Source organism: Ovis aries, chromosome 5, assembly GCF_016772045.2.
Source record: "Ovis aries strain OAR_USU_Benz2616 breed Rambouillet chromosome 5, ARS-UI_Ramb_v3.0, whole genome shotgun sequence".
In the NCBI taxonomy this organism is placed as follows: Eukaryota; Metazoa; Chordata; class Mammalia; order Artiodactyla; family Bovidae; genus Ovis; species Ovis aries.
The window spans coordinates 8,957,523-8,977,151 of record NC_056058.1 but is presented as its reverse complement, the minus strand read 5'-3'; the positions used below and the strand labels follow the sequence as shown (position 1 = coordinate 8,977,151).

The window sequence follows — 19,629 nt, the reverse complement described above, 5'->3', positions numbered from 1 at the left end:
ATGATGTATGCAAATATGGCAAACTGTGGTCTCAGATGTTCCTCTGTTATAAAATATACATTGTCTGGGTTTTCAAGTGTAGTTTTTATTCACATGAGAAATACAACTAATAACTCCAGTATAAAAGGGAAAAAGTACTTGGGATGATAAATATAGTTTGAGAAGAAATTATTCATAAGACATTCAGGCTGCCCTATGGCAGGGGGGGAAACAGGAATTTCCAAATATTTCTGATACAAGATTGGGGAAAACTTTGCAAAAGTAGGAAAACAAATGGTAAACTATCTATATATGAAACAGAAAAAAAGTCTAATAAGGTGAGCTACATACATTTCACAGAGAAGATGCCAAGTAGGGTTTATTCCATACAAGCAATACAACTCATGACTTCTTAGTAAAACAAAAGAAAAAAAAACTTGTGATAATATTTCACCTGAGAAGAGAGTGTTCTTAAGATATCCATATTCTCAAGAACCAGAACTTTGCAACTATTTGTTGTAAGTGTGGGAAAGCTCTGTCAAAGCAGGAGAATAGGCAAATGGAAAAACTGTATGGGTATCCAAGCAGAAAAGTTGATAAATTGAGTTATTTAAGTGTAGAGCGAACCTAAAGTCACAGAAATGGAAATTTCAAGACACAATAGAAAGAAAGATGAATTTCGAATTCCATAATTTGATCCAATAAAGGTAGTTTCAGGCTCCATTGATTTGAGCCCTGCAATCATGAGTACTTCTTCAGTCCCAGAATAGTTGGCCTTTTTGTAGAAACCATCCAAATGAATCTTTTCAGAGACCTCTTTATGTCTTTATTTTACAGATTGTAGAGGAAGGGGTTCAGCATGGGTGTGACTGCAGTGTACATCACTGAGGCTGCTAAACTTGAGTTTAACCAGTGGGTATCAGCAGGGCTAAGACAGACTCCTAGAAGCATACCATAAAATAAGGCAAAAAAAAAAAAAAAAAAGGCAACAATTGAAAGGTGAGATGCACAGGTGAAAATGCTCTATACTTCCCCTTAGCTGATAAGATTCCTCTTGTGGTGGAAACTATCTTAGAGTAAGAGTAAAATATCCCAATGAAAGGACTCCCACCTAGTACTCCAGCTGAAGAATACATCACGATGTCATTCAGAAAGGTGTCACAACAGGCACGTTGGATCACCTGATTACATTCACAGAAGAAGTGGGGGATTTCCAAGACTCTACACGACACCCACAACAACATTAAGTTTTGTAACAAGGAAATCAGGGCACTCATCATCTAGGACACCAGCATGAGCAGTCCACAGAACCGGGGATTCACGATGGCGGTGTAGTGCCGGGGGACAGATGGTCACAAAGCAGTCATCAGCCATCACAGCCAGGAGGAAGCCATCCAATCCTGCAAAGATAGTAAAAAATATACCTGACTGATGTAGTGTGCAAATGTTATAATTTTACTTTGTGTCTGGATGTTCCACAGCATCTTTGGGATGGTGATGGAAATGAAACAGATGCCTACAAAGGACAGGTTGGAGAGGAAGAAACATTTGGGAGTGGGAGTGGGAGTCAGAGCTGACAACCAGCATGATGAGTAGGTTCCCAAACACAGTGATAAGGTACATGGAGAAGAAAAGCCCAAACATGAGGGGCTGTAGTTCTGGTTTCTTTGATAATATCAGAAGAAGAATTTCTGATATCTGTGTACCATTTCTTGGTTTCATGTAGCAGGGCTACCTGGAAACAATGCAAAAATATGACCAATTTTCATAAAGCATCACTAATATAGTTGAAATTCTGTGATTTGTATTTTGCAGTCGTGAAACCAATAGCTATAATTTTGGCATGAAATTTGTCCCCATTAAAGCGTTCCCATGTCTGTTTACAAATTTCTGTTAACCTCTCCGTCTTTGCCTATTTTGTGTGTGTGTGTGTGTGTGTGTGTGTGTGTGTTCAGTCATGTTTGACTCTTTGTGATCCTGTGGATTGTAGACCTCCAGGCTTCATTGCTAGGAAAATAATGCTCAAAATTCTCCAAGCTAGGCTTTGACAGAACATGAACCTAGAATTTCCAGATGTTCAAGCTCTATTAAGAAAAGGTAGAGGATCAAATGATCAAATTGCCAGCATCCACTGGATCATAGAGAAAGCTAGAAAATTTCAGAAAAACATCTACCTCTGCTTCATTGACTAGACTAAAGCCTTTGACTGTATGGATCATGCCAAACTGTGGAAAATTCTTAGAGATGGGAATACCAGACCACCTTACCTGCCTCCTGATTAACTTGTGTAGGTCAAGAAGCAACAGTTAGAACCATATATGGAACAATGGACTGGTTCAAAATTAGGAAAGGAGTACAATAAGGCTGTATATTGTCACCCTGCTTATTTTACTTATATGCAGAGTACATTCATGCAAAATGTCAGGATGGATGAAGCACAAACTGGAATCAAGATTGTAGGAAGAAATATCAATAACCTCAGATATGCAGATGAACCATCCTTATGGCAGAAAGTGAAGAAGAACTAAAGAGCCTCTTGATGAAAGTGAAAGAGTAGAGTGAAAGAGTTGGCTTAAAACTCAACATTCAAAAGATGAAGATCTTGGCATCTGGTCCCATCACTTCATAGCAAATAGATGGGGAAAAATGGAAACAGTGACAGATTTTATTTTCTTGGACTCTCAAGCCACTGCAGATGGTGATTGCAGCCATGAAATTAAAAGACACTTGCTCCTTGGAAGAAAAGCTATGACCCACCTACACAGCATATTAAAAAGCTGAGACATTATTTTGCTGACAAACATCAAAGCTATGGTGTTTCCAGTAGTCATGTATGGATGTGAGAGCTGAATTATAAAGAAAGCTGAGCGTCAAAGAATCTATACTTTTGAACTGTTGTGTTGGATAAAACTCTTGAGAGTCCTTTGGACTGCAGGGAGATCAAACCAGTCAAACCTAAAGTAAATCGGTCCTGACTATTCATTGGAAGGACTGATGCTGAAGTTGAAACTCCAATACTTTGGCCACCTGATACGAAGAACTAATTCACTGGAAAAGACCCTGATGCTGGGAAAGATTGAAAACAGGAGAAGAGGACACCAGAGGATGAGATGGTTGGATGGCATCACTGACTCAATGCATGTGAGTTTGAGAAAGCTCTGGGAGCTGGTAATAGACAGGGAAGCCTGGTGTGCTGCAGTCCATGGGGTCACAAAGAGTTGGACACAACTGAGTGACTGAACTGAGCTGATTACTCAGCCATATAATAACGAAATTTTGCCAGTTGCCAAACCTAGGGATATCATGCTAAGTGATATAAATTAGACAAAGGCAAAGACCATGTGATGTCACTTACATGTAGAATCTAAGAATCAAAACACACAAGCATACAAAGTAAACTGAAAACAGAATCATAGATTTGGTAAACAAGTGGGTGTTTGCTTGTAGGCAGGGTGTGGGGGGAACAAAACAGGGGAATGGAATCAAGAGGTAAAAATCTCCAGTAATAAAATACATATGCCATGGGGAAGTAATATGGCACATTGACAATATGGTCAGTAATATTGTTATAATCTTGCATGGGGACAAGTGTTTACTGGATTTATCTCTGTCATCATTTGCAATGTATTCAAATGTCAAATCAGTATATACTCCATGTGAAAGTAATACAATATGTCAACTATATTTCAATTTTTAAGAAGTCACTGATGAACTAATTTTCAGGGTAGGAGAGACACAGATGTAGCCAATAGACTTGTGGACACAGTGCGGGTAATAAGAGGGTGGGATGAATTGAGAGAAAAGCATTAAGATAGATATGTTTTACACACTTGCAATGTGTAAAAGAGCTAGTAGGAAGTTCCTGTATAATACAGGAAACTCAGCCTAGTGTTCTGTGACAGTCTAGAGTGGTGGGATGGGGGAGCTGGGAGAGAGGCTCAAGACAGAAGGGATAAGTGTAAACTCACAGCTGGCTCATGTTGTTGTATGGCAGAAACCAACAGAAAAGATCTCATCCTGTTGATGTCTTTTTTCAAGATGAAGATAGTCACTCAAAACAGTCGTCCAAAGTGCTTCCTGGTTTTTATTTTCTTATAGATTGTTAATGTTGATTATGAGCTTAAAATCAGTCCCTTGTGAATTAATAAAAATGGCTTGTTCATCTGGCTGGAATAATGAGGAGTGTCCAATGGACTTGTTTTGACCTTATGAAGCTATGGATACCTACAGATTTCTGCCTCTACAGCCAGCCAGCCATCTCTTATCATATTTCTTTCACTGTATGCCTAGAACTTCCCATAGATTCCAACATTACAGTGTGAATGAAAGTCATTGGAAATGGTTTTGTTGAGAGATGACAATGTCCCAATTCTTTGTTGGCAACTCCAAGTCCAGGTGCTTGGGACTTGCTTAGTTATGAACAATTTGCCAGTGTGTCTTAGATAGTCAAAGAAATTCAGTCTTAAATGTTAGAGAAATGTTCATGGGAAAGAAAATGGAGATTAGATCCATGGAGAAAAGAGCATCGTGACTAAGGTGCAAGAGGAGGGGATATGCGTACCTCACATTTAAGATGCTCCCATGGGTAGGAAACTAGAAAGAAGCCCCTTTCCTTTGTATTTCGGCTTCCTCCCTGGAATTTCTTTGGAAGGAATGATGCTAAAGCCGAAGCTCCAGTACTTTGGACACCTCATGCGAAGAGTTGACTCACTGGAAAAGACTGATGCTGGGAGAGATTGGGGGCAGGAAGAGAAGGGGGCGACCCAGGATGAGATGGCTGGATGTCATCACAGACTCGATGGACGTGAGTCTGAGTGAACTCTGGGAGATGGTGATGGACAGGGAGGCCTGGCGTGCTGCGATTCATGGGGTCGCAAAGAGTCAGACATGACTGAGTGATTGAACTGAACTGAACACTCACGGGAACCAAATTTCTCTGAGAATAGAGTAACAATGGAACAATTAACTTAATGAGCAGTTGTGAGAATTCAATCTCTGAAGCCACAGAAATAGTAAATATGCCCCTTACTTCTCTCACTACAGCTCCATTGTCCCAGGAAGGAGGAAGTTCAGCTGTGCTCTTTCTGAGAACTGACTCCTGATGTCACCTGCCTGCACTGCCTTGGAGTTGAGTTGAACATCCATCTCCTAGGAAAGAAAGTGTTCAGGAGACTAGGCTCAGTGATGGCAGTGGAGTGTGTGCTGTTGGAAACAGGTGTGAAGGCAGGCAGATCTCTCAGAGTATTAACAAGTCGGGATAATGTAATGGTGAAAGTCTGTTTATTGAAACATTCTACACAATTCAATTCCGGAGTTCTTTTCAATCTCACTTCCTGTCAGCTTCCTTCCTTTCTCTTCTGAAACCCAATGCTAAGGATCTGTTAGCATTATCTGCTTTCATGTTAGGATGTTAAAACCAATACAATATTGTAAAGTAATTAACCTCCAATTGACCCAGAGTGATGGTACGGGGAGGGAGGAGGGTGGGGGGTTCAGGATGGGGAACACATGTATACCTGTGGTGGATTCATGTTGATGTATGGCAAAACCAACACAATATTGTAAAGTAATTAGCCTCCAATTAAAATAAATAAATTTATATTAAAAATATTTTTGCAATACATGTTTATCATGATAGTTCTTAAAAAATTGTAGCTTATTGAGTAAATTTACTACCCTTATTTATTGTGTATTTGTAAGTTTCTCTTCCTTGATACAGGATATTTCTATTTTTGTTATTATTTGAAGTAATAGTCATCTTTTTATGAAGAGATTTAACTGTACTGATGAACACTAATTTTTTTTTTCTTGCACTCTCTTTTTTTGGGTAGTTTTCATTTTTGAATAATTTGAGATTTATAGATAAATTACAAAATTTGTACAAGAAGTGCCCACAGTGATGAAATGTTTTGAACTAGATAGAAGTGATTTTTAAATTTAAATTTAATTCTTTTTCTTTTTTTTTTTAGGACTTCCCTTGTGGCTCAGTGGTAAAGAATCCACCTTTCAATGAAGGAGACACAGGTTTGATCCCTGGCTCGGGAATATACCCTGGAAAAGGAAATGGCAACCACTTCAGTATTCTTGCCTGGAAAATCCCATGGACAAAGGAGCCTGGTGGACAACACTCCATGGGGTCACAAAAGAGTCAGACAACAGAAGTGATTTTGCAAAGTGTGCTTCCCTGGTGGCTCAGAGGTTAAAGCGTCTGCCTGCAATGCTGGAGACCTGGGTTCGATCCCTGGATTGGGAAGATCCCTGGAGAAGGAAGTGGCAACCCACTCCAGTATTCTTGCCTGAAGAATCCCATGGACAGAGGAGCCTGGTAGGCTACAGTCCATGGGGTCGCAAAGAGTTGGACATGACTGAACGACCTCACCTTCACCATGAATGTACTATGTACTATTGAATGTCACCTTAAAATGGTTATTGGTTTTTACATATTTGTTTTATATCAGTTGCCTTACTAAAATCATATTCATTGAAAACCGGTTTTCAGTTGTCAATTCATTATTAGCCACCAGTCTATTATCTTCAAATAATGATATTTAGATCTCAAAGTGAAGTGATTCACTCAGCTGTGTCCAACTCTCTGTGACCCATAGACTGTAGCCTGCCAGGCTTCTTTGTCCATGGAATTCTCAAGGCAAGAATACTGGAGTGGGTAGCCCTTCCCTTCTCCAGGGGCTCTCCATAACCCAAGATTCAACCCAGATTTCCTGCATTGCAGGAAGATTCTTTACTGTCAGAACCACCAGGGAAGCCCTTAGGTGTCAAAGGGATTAGTAAACAGTATTAGTGATGGTAGACTTTCATCCAATGTTCATGTCACACATTTCAATGGCATTCTCAGGTAAGTTGTGATGTTCATTTCATTCTTTCCTTAACTATTGATATGTTATCCTCCATCCTGAATCAACCAATAAATTAATCAACAAATTCATTTCTTGGAGGTTTTAAAAAATTTGACTTACAGTTATAATATCTTAAAAACTTAAGCATTTTCTTATGCATGTGTCCATTTTTCTCTTTCCTAATTTTTTCCTAATCTTTCTTTTTATTGCTTTTCTTAAATATCTGATTTTTTCTATTTGACTTTTGTCAAAGAATTAGCTCTGAAACTTATTTATAAATTAAATATATATTTTTATTTCTTTAACTCTGATTTTAGCTTAATTTTTCCTTTAATAGTTTTGTTTTTAAAACTTTAATTTACAACTTTAAAACTTTAATTTAATTTTAAAATCTTAAAATGTTTGTTTCTTAAGGATATATTATCTGTGTGTCTATTTGTAGTGCTGGACAGATATACTAGAATAAAATGAATCTAAGAATCAAGATTCACGTTACTGCTCAAAGATGATCCCTGTCCTTATTCTGGTCTTTTATTATAGACCAGAATACAGGTCATTTCCCCTTGGATTTGTGCAAATAGATATCTAATCATAAAAGATCTGAGTTCAGTTCAGTTGCTCATTGTACCTGACTTTGTGACTCCTTGGACTGAGGCACGCCAGGCTTCCGTTTCCATCACCAACTCCCAGAACTTGCTCAAACTCATGTCCATTGAGTCAGTGATGCCATCCAACCATCTCATCCTCTGTCGTCCCCATCTCCTGCCTTCAATCTTTCCCAGAATCAAGGTCTTTTCCAATGAATCAGTTCTTCACATCAGGTGGCCAAAGTATTGGAGTTTCAACTTCAGCATCAGTCCTTCCAATGAATATTCAGGATTGATTTCCTTTAGGATTGACTGGTTTGATCTCCTTGCCGTCCAAGGGACTCTCAAGAGTCTTCTGTGGCACCACAGTTCAAATGAATCAGTTCTTCAGTGCTCACCCTTTTTATTGTTGATCTCTCACATCTGTACATGGCTACTGGAAAAACCATAGCTTTGACTAGATGGACCTTTGTAGGCATAGTAATGTCTCTGCTTTTTAATATGCTGTCTAGGTTGGTCATAGTTTTTCTTTCAAGGAACAAGCATCTTTTAATTTCATGGCTGCAGTAACCATCAACAGTGATTCTGGAGCCCACCAAAATAAAGTCTGTCACTGTTTCCTTTGTTTCCCCATCTAGTTGCCATGAAGTGATGGGACTGAATGTCATGACCTTTGTTTTTTGAATGCTGAGTTTTAAGCCAGGTTTTTCACTGTCCTCTTTCACCTTCATCAAGAGGCTCTTTAATTCCTCTTCATTTCCTTTGATAGGGTGTTTTCATATGCATATCTGAGGTTATTGATGTTTCTTCTGGAAATCTTGATTCCAGCTTGTGCTTCATCCAACCTGGCATTTTGCATAATGTACTCTGAATGTAAATTAAATAGCAGGGTGATAATACACAGCCTTGACCTTTCCCCTTCCCAGTTTTGAGCCAGTCTGTTCCTCCATGTCCAATTCTAACTGTTGCTTCTTGATCTGCCTACAGGTTTCTCAGAAGGCAGGACAGATGATCTGGTATTCCCATCTTTTAAGAAGTTTTCACAGTTTTTTTGTGAACTACACAGTCAAAGGCATTAGTATAGTCAATGAATCAGAAGTAGTTTTTTTTAAATTTTCTAAATATAAATTTATTTATTTTAATTGGAGGTTAATTACTTTACAATATTTTTTGGAATTCTCTAGTTTTTTCAATGATCCAATGGAACTTGGCAATTTGACCTCTGGATCCTCTGCCTTTTTTTTTTTTTTTAACCCAGTTTGTACATCTGGCAGTTCTCTGTTCACATTCTGTTATACAGAGGAGAGAAAGAGGAGTTAGTACTTTTGGAATGCTTTCTGGAGAAATTTTCATGAAGTGGAGACCAGAGATACAGGGGCAATATCTGGAGGGGAACGTGGGGTCAAGATAACACAATTTTATTAACACACAAATCACATATTATAAACATCATCAAGAAATATGGAGAAAATGGCAGTGTGTTTGAATAATTTGGTGTGTAATCTACTGGTGACAGCAAATTCGATGCTGCAAAAGGCAGGAGATTTTCTGAAGATTTTCTTTGGTAGGGGAAGAGAATGTGTCTAGGGTACATATGGAGATATTGGCTTTTATAGGGGCAGTATTTATAGTAACAGCAGGAAGGCAGAGATTTTAGTGATAGAGGTGGTGGGTGGATTGTTACAGAGATGGATCGCTTTGGAAAATTGCTTCTGAATTATTATGATTTCTCAGTGAGTTTGAAGCCAATGGTATCAGTTTAAAATAAGGATGGGGTTCAGTTCAGTTGAATTCAGTTCAGTCACTCACTCATGTCCGACTCTTTGTGACCCTGTGAATCACGGCATGCCAGGCCTCCCTATCCATCACCAACTCCTGGAGTTCACTCAAACTCACATCCATCGAGTCAGTGATGCCATCCAGCCATCTCATCCTCTGTTGTCTCTTTCTCCTCCTGCCCCCAATCCCTCCTAGCATCAGGGTCTTTTCCAATGAGTCAACTCTTTGCATGAGGTGGCCAAAGTACTGGAGTTTCAGCTTCAACATCAGTCCTTCCAATGAACATCCAGGACTGATCTTTAAGATGGACTGGTTGGATCTCCTTGCAGTCCAAGGGACTCTCAAGAGTTCCCCAACACCACAGTTCAAAACCATCAGTTCTTCAGTGCTCAGCTTTCTTCACAGTCCAACTCTCACATGCATACATGACCACTGGAAAAACCATAGCCTTGACTAGATGGACCTTTGTTGGCAAAGTAATGTCTCTGCTTTTTAATATGTTATCTAGGGTGGTCATGACTTTCCTTCCAAGGAGTAAGCGTCTTTTAATTTCATGGCTGCAATCACCATCTGCAGTGATTTTGGAGCCCCCCAAATTAAAGTCTGACACTGTTTCCACTGTTTCCCATCTATTTCCCATGAAGTGATGGGGTAGATGGTGTTTAAGGTATGAGAATACAGAAGACAAGAAATAGTCATCAAGAGTTACAATAAGAAAAGAAGAGAATGGTGGGAAGAAGAGGAAAGGGAAAAGAAAGGAAGGAAAGAAGGAAGGAAGAAAGAGAGGGAGGGAGAGATGGAGGGAGGGATTACAATCCTAGGGTATGGAAAGATTTTGGAACGAAATTCACCTGGCTGTTAGCATCTTCTCCAATCCTATTAGTAACTTCCAATATTGTATGCTTTTATCACAGCCTTCTATCTATTCTTGTTTCTCCTTTTCTCATTTTTGTTATTGTTGTTGACTCACTAAGTCATATCAGACTCTCTGCAACCACATGAGCTGCAGAACACCAGGCTTCCCTATCCTTCACTAACTCCCAGAATTTGCTCAAATTCTTGCCCATTAAGTCTGTGATGGCATCCAACCGTCTGCCCAGCAAAATTCAGATTTCAACTCTTCCTTTTATTTTCATTTCATTAGTCGCCTCCCAGTTTCATTTCTTTCCCACCCAGACCACACACTTTTGGTCAGACATCCATCACATTTTCTTCTCCTTGTTTTATCAACTACTTCAAATCAGTGCATTCCTACCTAGCTGATACACTAAATTTGCTGCAAACCATTCTTCTCCATAAGTACGGGACTGCATGTTGGGAGATTTTACTTCATTTTCTCATTGGAAAAGAGCTGGTTTTTCTTTTAAAGTTGTGGATTTGAATTCTGATGTTTTATAAATTCCTGCGCATTTCCTCTGCTTGGAAATATGTAACTATTTATACCTCAATCTGGCTTCTACATTCAAATTCAACTAATTTTCCCCTAGATGGACATGAGTTTGAGTAAACTCTGGGAGTTGGTGATGGACAGGGGAGCCCAGCACTCTGCAGTCCTTGGGGTTGTAAAGAGTCGGACATGACTGAGTGACTGAACTGAACTGAATCTGCACCTGTATATATATATATATATCTCACTAATGATTTACTAATAACCAGACCTCATGATCATTTGTTAATTATTCTCTGACTGTGTGAAGCAAAACATATATGAAAAGAAAAACACTTTATATATTAGAGCAGAAAACTTAAATTTAATTTCTTAAATCTAAATAGAAGTTGAAGTCCAAGAAAAGAAAATATCAGGAAATAATAGAAAAAAAACATAGTCTACACCTACAATTTGATCAAAGAATAGTGATTTCTGGCTCTGATTTTCTGAGCCCTGCAATCATGCTCACTTCTTCAACCACAGGCAAGTTGGCCTTTTTAGAGATGCCACCTCAATGAATCTTCCTAGAGCCCTCTTTATGTCTTTATTCCACAGACTGTAGATGAAGAGGTCCAGCATGGGTGTGACTATTGTGTACATCACTGAGGCCACTATGTTTAACTGTGAACTGTGGATAGAAGGCACACTGATACGACTGTACAGTAAAATAAGGTAGCAACCAAGAGGCGAGATGCATAGGTGGAAAATGCTTTATACTTTCCCTGAGCTGATAAATTTTGTCGCATGGAGGAAATTATTTTAGAGTTTGAATAAATGATTCTAGTGAATGGACTGCCACCCAGGATTGAGGCTGCAAAATATATGTGCTGTTTCACTAAGAAAGGTGTCAGAACAAGCATATTGGACAACCCGACTGAATCCACAGAAAAAGTGAGGGATTTCCAAGTCTGTACAGAAGGACAACTGAAGCATCATTAAGCTTTGTAACAAGGAATTCAGGGCACCTAGGATCCAAGAAATTAGGACCAGCGGTCCACAGAACCTGGTGTTCATGATGACTGTGTAGCACAGAGGATGACATATGACCAGGTAGCAGTCATAGGCCATCACAGTCAGGAGAAAGTTATCCAGCCCTGCGAAAAGCAGGAGAAATCTTATCTGGCTGATGCAGCCTTCATACGTTGTGCCTTTGTTCTGTGTCTGGATGTTCCACAGCATCTTTGGGATGGTGGTCGAGATGAAACAGATACCTGCAAAGGACAGGTTGGAGAGGAAGAAGTACATAGAGGTGTGGAGGTGGGAGTCTTAGCTGACAGCTGGGATGATGAGTAGGTTTCCATACACAGTGATCAGGTACATGGAAAGGAAAAGCCCAAATATGAGGGGCTGAAGTTCTGGTTCCTCTGAAAATCCAAGAGGAAGAAATTTTGAAATTTGCCCATCATTTTCTAATTCCATGTGCTGAAGGGCACACCTAGAAATAAAAAAAAATAGATTTAACAAAAATGGGCCTTACTGACATAGCAGAAATTCTACAATTTGTATTTTGCAGTCATGAGATCAATACCTATAATTTTTGTGTGAAACTTGTTCCCTTCAGTCATCCTCTGACTGTAAATTCCTGTTCATATGTCTTTTTCCCAAGAGGTTATGCATTTTAAACTTTGAATGAGAAATTTTGACAAAACATTGAAGGTATATATTGAGTACTCACCATCTCCTAAGCAAGAAGTAGAGTGTGCTGAGACAAAAGTCCTCACAGTTCAATGATGGAGAAAGAATATAAACAATAGAAATCTTATAACATGCCAAATACTGATAAATAAAATTAAGAAGAACAGAAAGATATATAGGAAGTGGTGGATGAGGTGATATTCTTTCCTGGGTATATAGCTAGGCTGTCAAACAAGATAACATTTGATCAGAGACCTCAAGGAAAAGAGGTTGGAATGTCAATGTTATCTCAGTAAATGTTGACCAGGCAGGAAGAATGGCTAGTGCAAAGACTTTGAAGAAGGCAATTGTTTCTAATACTAAAGGCTCAAGTGGAAATTTGAGTGTCAAGAGGAATGAGCAAGAGGGAGAGTGATGAGAGATTGGACAGACAATGCTAAGGAATGAAGATACAGGGAGTCCCTCATTCACGTGCTGTTCTTACATTTTATTAATTTTATTCCCAAGGAATTCTGTACATGGGAATGGATCTACTTTTAATTTTAATACTATGCTAACATTCAGGTGTCTGTATTTCAAGGGGAATAATTTGCTTATATGAGCTCAGGTCCTTCTGTTCTAAGGACTCTTATGCCTCACAACACACACACACACACACACACACACACACACACACACACACCATCATTTCACCTCCAGATGCAAAATTAGGATGGAAATAATACAAGGCATGCTCTCAGAAGCAGATTATCTATACCCTAAATTAGAGGAAAGTGAAAGTGTTAGTTGTTTGCTGTGCTGTGCTGTGCTATGCTTAGTTGCTCAGTCGTGTCCAGCTCTTTGTGACTCCATGGACTGTAGCCCACCCAGGCTTCTCTGTCCATGGATTTCTCCAGGCAAGAATACCAGAGTGGGTAGCCATTCCCTTCTCCAGTGAATCTTCCTAGGGATCGAAACCAGGTCCCTGCATTGATCTTTTAAAAGCAAATATAACTGAAAAAGGCAAAAAATTACCATTAAGGAAATACAGACGTGCAATAAGAGTGTTATACACATAAAAGGCTGTTATTACTACCAAGCATACAGGAAAACTTTCTATACATAAAATGTAACATGGTAAGACATGACAAGATTAATAGAACTAACTAGGCAAAGGAATGATGCTAAAGCTGAAACTCCAGTACTTTGGCCACCTCATGCGAAGAGTCGACTCATTGGAGAAGACCCTGATGCTGGGAGGAATTGAGGGCAAGAGGAGAAGGGGACGACAGAGGATGAGATGGCTGGATGACATCACCGACTCAATGGACATGAGTTTGAGTGAACTCAGGGAGATTGTGATGGACAGGGAGGCCTAGCGTGCTGCGATTCATGGGGTTGCAAAGAGTCGGACATGACTGAGAGACTGAACTGAACTGACCTGAACTATGCAAAATATATAGTTTCTCACATTGCTCCCTATATACAGTAAGTGAATTGATGTCAAATAGCAGTTAGTGGAAAAAATTAATTTTCCTGAAATATGGAATAAAAAGAATCTTTAAAACTCAGACCATTTTGTGTATATATATATATATAGTGCAAAGAACTTTTTATAATATAAAATAAAAAGAAAATATAAAATGAAAATATAATATAAAAAAGTAAATGTGTAAAAAACCCCAAAATATCAATACATGCAAATTCACAAATAATGAAATAGTTGCAAAGAAAGAGTACCTAGTGTTCCTATTCAGATTTATTAAATGCATTTTTTTCTTCATATGAGCACACAGCATGAGAACAGACACTGTGAAATAGATGTCTCACTAACTGTTGTTGCAAGGTAATAGCTACCTCCTTTGATTTGGATCTTTTCAGTGAATACAGAGCATGCTCAAATACACCCCAAATTTGAAGTTAAAAAAATACTTGATGTTCTGCATAGTTCCTCAAACATAATACATGTTTTCATTCCTCTGAACAGCAAAACTCACATATGTTTTCATTTTCATGGAACCATGTTATTTATTTCACTTATTTTACAGTGTCCTCTAACTGGATCTTTATTCCCATCATTTGATTGTCAGCTTGTGTTGCAGACTCAAACAGACACATCTTATACTATATTAAATAAATAAATTATACAGTACTAGTTAACCAAGAACAAAAACAGTTCTCTCATCTCTGGACTAGGCTGTTCAGGTGCTTAGCTGATTTCAGGTAAAACTTCTCAGGTTTCATTTTCTCTAAATCTGAAAGAGATTGAAATATCAGACCACTTAACCTGCCTCTTGAGAAATCTGTATGCAGGTCAGGAAGCAACAGTTAGAACTGGACATGGAACAACAGACTGGTTCCAAATAGGAAAAGGAGTACATCAAGGCAGTATATTGTCACCCTGCTTATTTAACTTATATGCAGAGTATATCATGAGAATGCTGGACTGGAAGAAACACAAGCTGGAATCAAGATTGCTGGGAGAAATATCAATCACCTCAGATATGCAGATGACACCACCCTTATGGCAGAAAGTGAAGAGGAACTGAAAAGCCTCTTGATGAAAGTGAAAGAGGAGAGTGAAAAAGTTGGCTTAAAGCTCAACATTCAGAAAACAAAGATCATGGCATCCGGTCCCATCACTTGATTGGAAATAGATGGGGAAACAGTGGAAACAGCGTCAGACTTTATTTTTTTGGGCTCCAAAATCACTGCAGATGGTGACTGCTGCCATGAAATTAAAAGACGCTTACTCCTTGGAAGAAAAGTTATGACCAACCTAGATAGCATATTCAAAAGCAGAGACATTACTTTGCTGACTAAGGTCTGTCTAGTCAAGGCTATGGTTTTTCCAGTGGTCATGTATGGATGTGAGAGTTGGACTGTGAAGAAGGTTGAGTTCCGAAGAACTGATGCTTTTGAACTGTGGTGTTGGAGAAGACTCTTGAGAGTCCCTTGGACTGCAAGGAGATCCAACCAGTCCATTCTGAAGGAGATCAACCCTGGGATTTCTTTGGAAGGAATGATGCTAAAGCTGAAACTCCAGTACTTTGGCCACCTCATGCGAAGAGTTGACTCATTGGAAAAGACTTTGATGCTGGGAGGGATTGGGGGCAGGAGGAGAAGGGGACGACCAAGGATAAGATGGCTGGATGGCTTCACGGACTCGATGGACATGAGTCTGAGTGAATTCTGGGAGATGGTGATGAACAGGGAGGCCTGGCATACTGCAATTCACGGCGTAGCAAAGAGTCAGACATGACTGAGCGACTGAACTGAACCGATACCTGCTTATTAGGAACCTTTCCCTCTCATTATTTCTACTTCTATGTACATGATTTCTCTCTGTGTCATTGGAATCAAAGAAAAATTCTCCTAATGATCTTTTGCTCTCAAAAGACCAGGTTCAAAGCCAAGTGCACCCAGTCTTGACTACTCTTTGAATTTAATCTTGTATGTTTTTCAGGGGTTCTAACTTGGACCACCTTATCCTAACCCTTGGTTTAATATTTTTCCAAAGGCTGAGACTAAGGGAACTCAGGTTGAAGTCCCTTTGATCCTTAAAAGATTAATTTATGGTGAGCACACAGGACTTTATTGTCAGAAAACTGTTATTTCTTCCTTCAACTAGAGGGAGGACTGTTTTTTTGATATATTGTTATGGATGCCACATTCTTTGGCTTCTTGACACAATTGCCCAAAAAATTGGCTTCCCTGGTGGCTCAGATGGTAAAGAATCTGCCTGCAATGCAGGACCCCGTGTTCGATCCCTGGGTCAGGAAGATCTCCTGGGAAGTGATAACCCACTCCAGTATTCCTACTTGAAAAATTCCATGGACAGAGGAGGCAGGCGGGCTAAAGCCCATGGGGTCACAAATAGTTGGACACAATGAGTGACTAACTATTACACTTCTTTATGGATGCTACATTCTTTGGCTTCTTGACACATTTGCCCCAAAATTTAGGAATGTCACACTTTATCACAAGTTAAGAGTTGATACTTAGTCCCTTATTATAAAATCAGTTCATTTCAGTTCAGTTGCTCAGTCATGTCCGACTCTTTGCAACCCCATGAATCACAGCACGCCAGGCCTCCCTGTCCATCACCAACTCCAGGAGTTTATCCAAACTCATGTCAATTGAGTCGGTGATGCCATCCAGCCATCTCATCCTCTGTCATCCTGTTTTCCTCCTGCCCCCAATCCCTCCCAGCATCAGGGTCTTTTCCAGTGAGTCAACACTTTGCATGAGGTGGCCAAAGTACTGGAGTTTCAGCCTCAGCATCAGTCCTTCCAGTGAACACCCAGGACTGATCTCCTTTAGGATGGACTGGTTGGATCTTCTTGCAGTCCAAGGGACTCTCAAGAGTCTTCTGCAACACCACAGTTCAAAAGCATCAGTTGTTCAGTGCTCAGCTTTCTTCACAGTCCAACTGTCACATCAATACAGGACCATTGGAAAAACCATAGCCTCGACTAGATAGACCTTTGTTGGCAAAGTAATGTCTCTGCTTTTGAATACGCTGTCTAGGTTGGTCATAACTTTCCTTCCAAGGAGTCTTTTCATTTCATGGCTGCAATCACCATCTGCAGTGATTTTGGAGCCCAGAAAAAGAAAGTCTGACACTGTTTCCACTGTTTCCCCATCTATTTCCAATCAAGTGATGGGACCAAATGCCATGATCTTCATTTTCTGAATGTTGAGCTTTAAGCCAACTTTTCACTCTCACTTTCATCAAGAGGCTTTTCAGTTCCTCTTCACTTTCTGCCATAAGGGTGGTGTCATCTGCATATGTGAAGTTATTAATATTCTCCCGGCAATCTTGATTCCAGCTTTTGCTACTTCCAGCCCAGTGTTTCTCATGATGTACTCTGCATAGAAGTTAAATAAGCTGGGTGACAATATACAGCCTTGATGTACTCCTTTTCCTATCTGGGACCAGTCTGTTGTTTCATGTCCAATTCTAACTATTGCTTTCTGACCTGCATACAGATTTCTCAAGAGGCAGGACAGGTGGTCTGGTATTCCCATCTCTTACAGAATTTTCCACAGTTTATTGTGATCCACACAGTCAAAGGCTTTGGCATAGTCAATAAAGCAGAAATAGATGTTTTTCTGGAACTCTCTTGCTTTGTTGATGATCCAGCAGATGTTGGCAATAAACACTTGTTAATTATTAAAAAACATATTTAGATATTTTAATGCTATTTAACCTGAGATTAGCATCTTATAGGCACGACTTGATTTAAGTTTTAGAGATGTTTGTGCTAAAATGTAGTATTATTGTGAGTTCAATTTTCCATTGAAAGAATGTATTTTAAGCAATTAAATGATCTGTTTAAAGGCTCAGACTGAGGAAGGAAAGGGTTTTGGTCAGAATCCCATCAGGATGCACCATGTTTCAACCATAGGCCACTGGTTCTCAAACAGAGATAATTTTCCCTTGGGAGATATTTGTCAATATCTGAAACAATACTGCTAGACACCTACAGTACTCAATACAAATAATTATGCAGTCCAATTGTTACCTAAGAGGATGAGAAAACTGCTTCCAGACCAGCATTTCCCCAACTTCATTGTGCATAGGAATCATGCAGGATTGTAGTTCTGATACAGATTGGGATTCATCAGGTTCTGGTAGGCCCAGAGATTCTGAAAATCAAAGAAAACTTCTGCTGGTATTGATACTACAGGTCTTAGCCTTTGGACCACTTTTTGAGTAGCAAGATTCCATCCAAATGCAATGCAGCAGAATACACATTCTTCACAAGTACACATGTAACATTCTCAAGAATAAACCATATGTTGGATCACAATACAAATCTCAATAAATTTAGAAGACTGAAATTGTATTAAGCATTTTTCTGATTGTAATGGCATGAAACTACAAATGGACTATAAGAAAAAGCTGGAAAATGACAAATATCTGCAAGCTAAACATGATCTACTGAACAATATTGAGTCAGTTAAGAAATAAAAGGAATCATAAAAAACCCTGAAGACAAATGAAAATAAAAATATGACATATATTAACCTCTGAGACAAAGCAACACTGTTAACAAGAGGGAAGTTCATAGTCATGCATACCTACTCAAGAAATAAGAAAGATATCTAACAAACTATTTAACTTTACATCTAAAGGAAGTAGCAAAAGAAAAGCAAAGAGCCCAAAGTTGGAAGGAAGAAAATAATGAAAGGAAGGAAATGATAAAAGTCATAATAGGAAAATGAAAAAGTACTGATAAAATTCACCATCTTATCATAATAAAAACCTTAAAAAAGTAAATATATAAGGAAAAAGTTAGTGCTTAGTCATGTCCAACTCTTTGCAATCCCGTGGACTGTAGCCCACCAGACTCCTCTGTCAATGGAATTCTCCAGGCAAGAACACTGGAACAGATAGCCATTCCTTTTTCCAGGGCATCCTCCTGATCCAGGGATCAAACCTGGGTCTCCTGTATTTCAGGCAGATTCTTTACCATCTAAATCAGTAGGAATGCCATGTAGGTAACATATCTCAACATAATAAAAACTACTTATGATAATTACAAAACTGATATAATACTCAACATTGAAAAGCGGAATGACTTTCCACTAGAATCTATACCAAGACTATGATTACCACTCTCACCATTTCTCTTTAATATAGAATTGGAATGGCATTGAAACATGTATAAGATCATCTATGAAACGAATCGCCAGTCCAGGTTTGATGCATGATTCTGGATGCTTGGGGCTGGTGCACTGAGATGACCCAGAGGGATGGTACGGGGAGGGAGGAGGGAGGGAGGTTCAGCATGGGGAACATGTGTATACCTGTGGCAGATTCATGTTGATGAATGGCAAAACCAATACAGTATTGTAAAGTAATTAACCTCCAATTAAAATAAATAAATTTATATTAAAAAAAGAATTGGAAGACAAGAAAAAGAAATAAAATGTATTCAGATTTTCAAGGAGGAGGTGATGTTGTCATTAAACACAGACAACATGGTGCTCTATATACACATGAAACTCTACATATTCCATACAAAAGCTAGTAGAACTGATGAACAGATTCATCAAGGTAACAGGATACAAAATTATCATATGTAAATCAGCCGCATTTCTTTACGCTAACAATGAAATCTCAGAAAGGGAATGTAAACAAGCAACTTCATTTAAAATTGCATCTAAAAAATACTCAGGAAAATGCCTCACCAAAGGGGCAAAAGACTTATATACTGAAAACTACAAAACATTAAGAAAGGAAATTTAAAATGATTCAATATTGGAAAAGACGCTGATGCTGGCAAATATTGTAGGCAGGAGAAGAGGGTGACAGAGAATGAGATGGTTGGATTTAATTAGCATCACTAATTAAATGGACATGAACTTGAGCAAACAA

General features: G+C 39.0%; 1 long non-coding RNA gene and 2 pseudogenes across 1 annotated transcript in view; all 3 read right to left on the bottom strand.

Annotated features, from left to right (window-relative positions):
• Positions 1 to 19,629, bottom strand: part of LOC132659866 (uncharacterized) — a 995,695-nt gene that overhangs the window by 97,087 nt on the left and 878,979 nt on the right. The gene's annotated exons all lie outside the window — the stretch shown is intronic.
• Positions 811 to 10,512, bottom strand: LOC121819568 (olfactory receptor 7A10-like; annotated as a pseudogene).
• LOC121819567 (olfactory receptor 7A10-like) lies at positions 11,094 to 11,873 on the bottom strand (annotated as a pseudogene).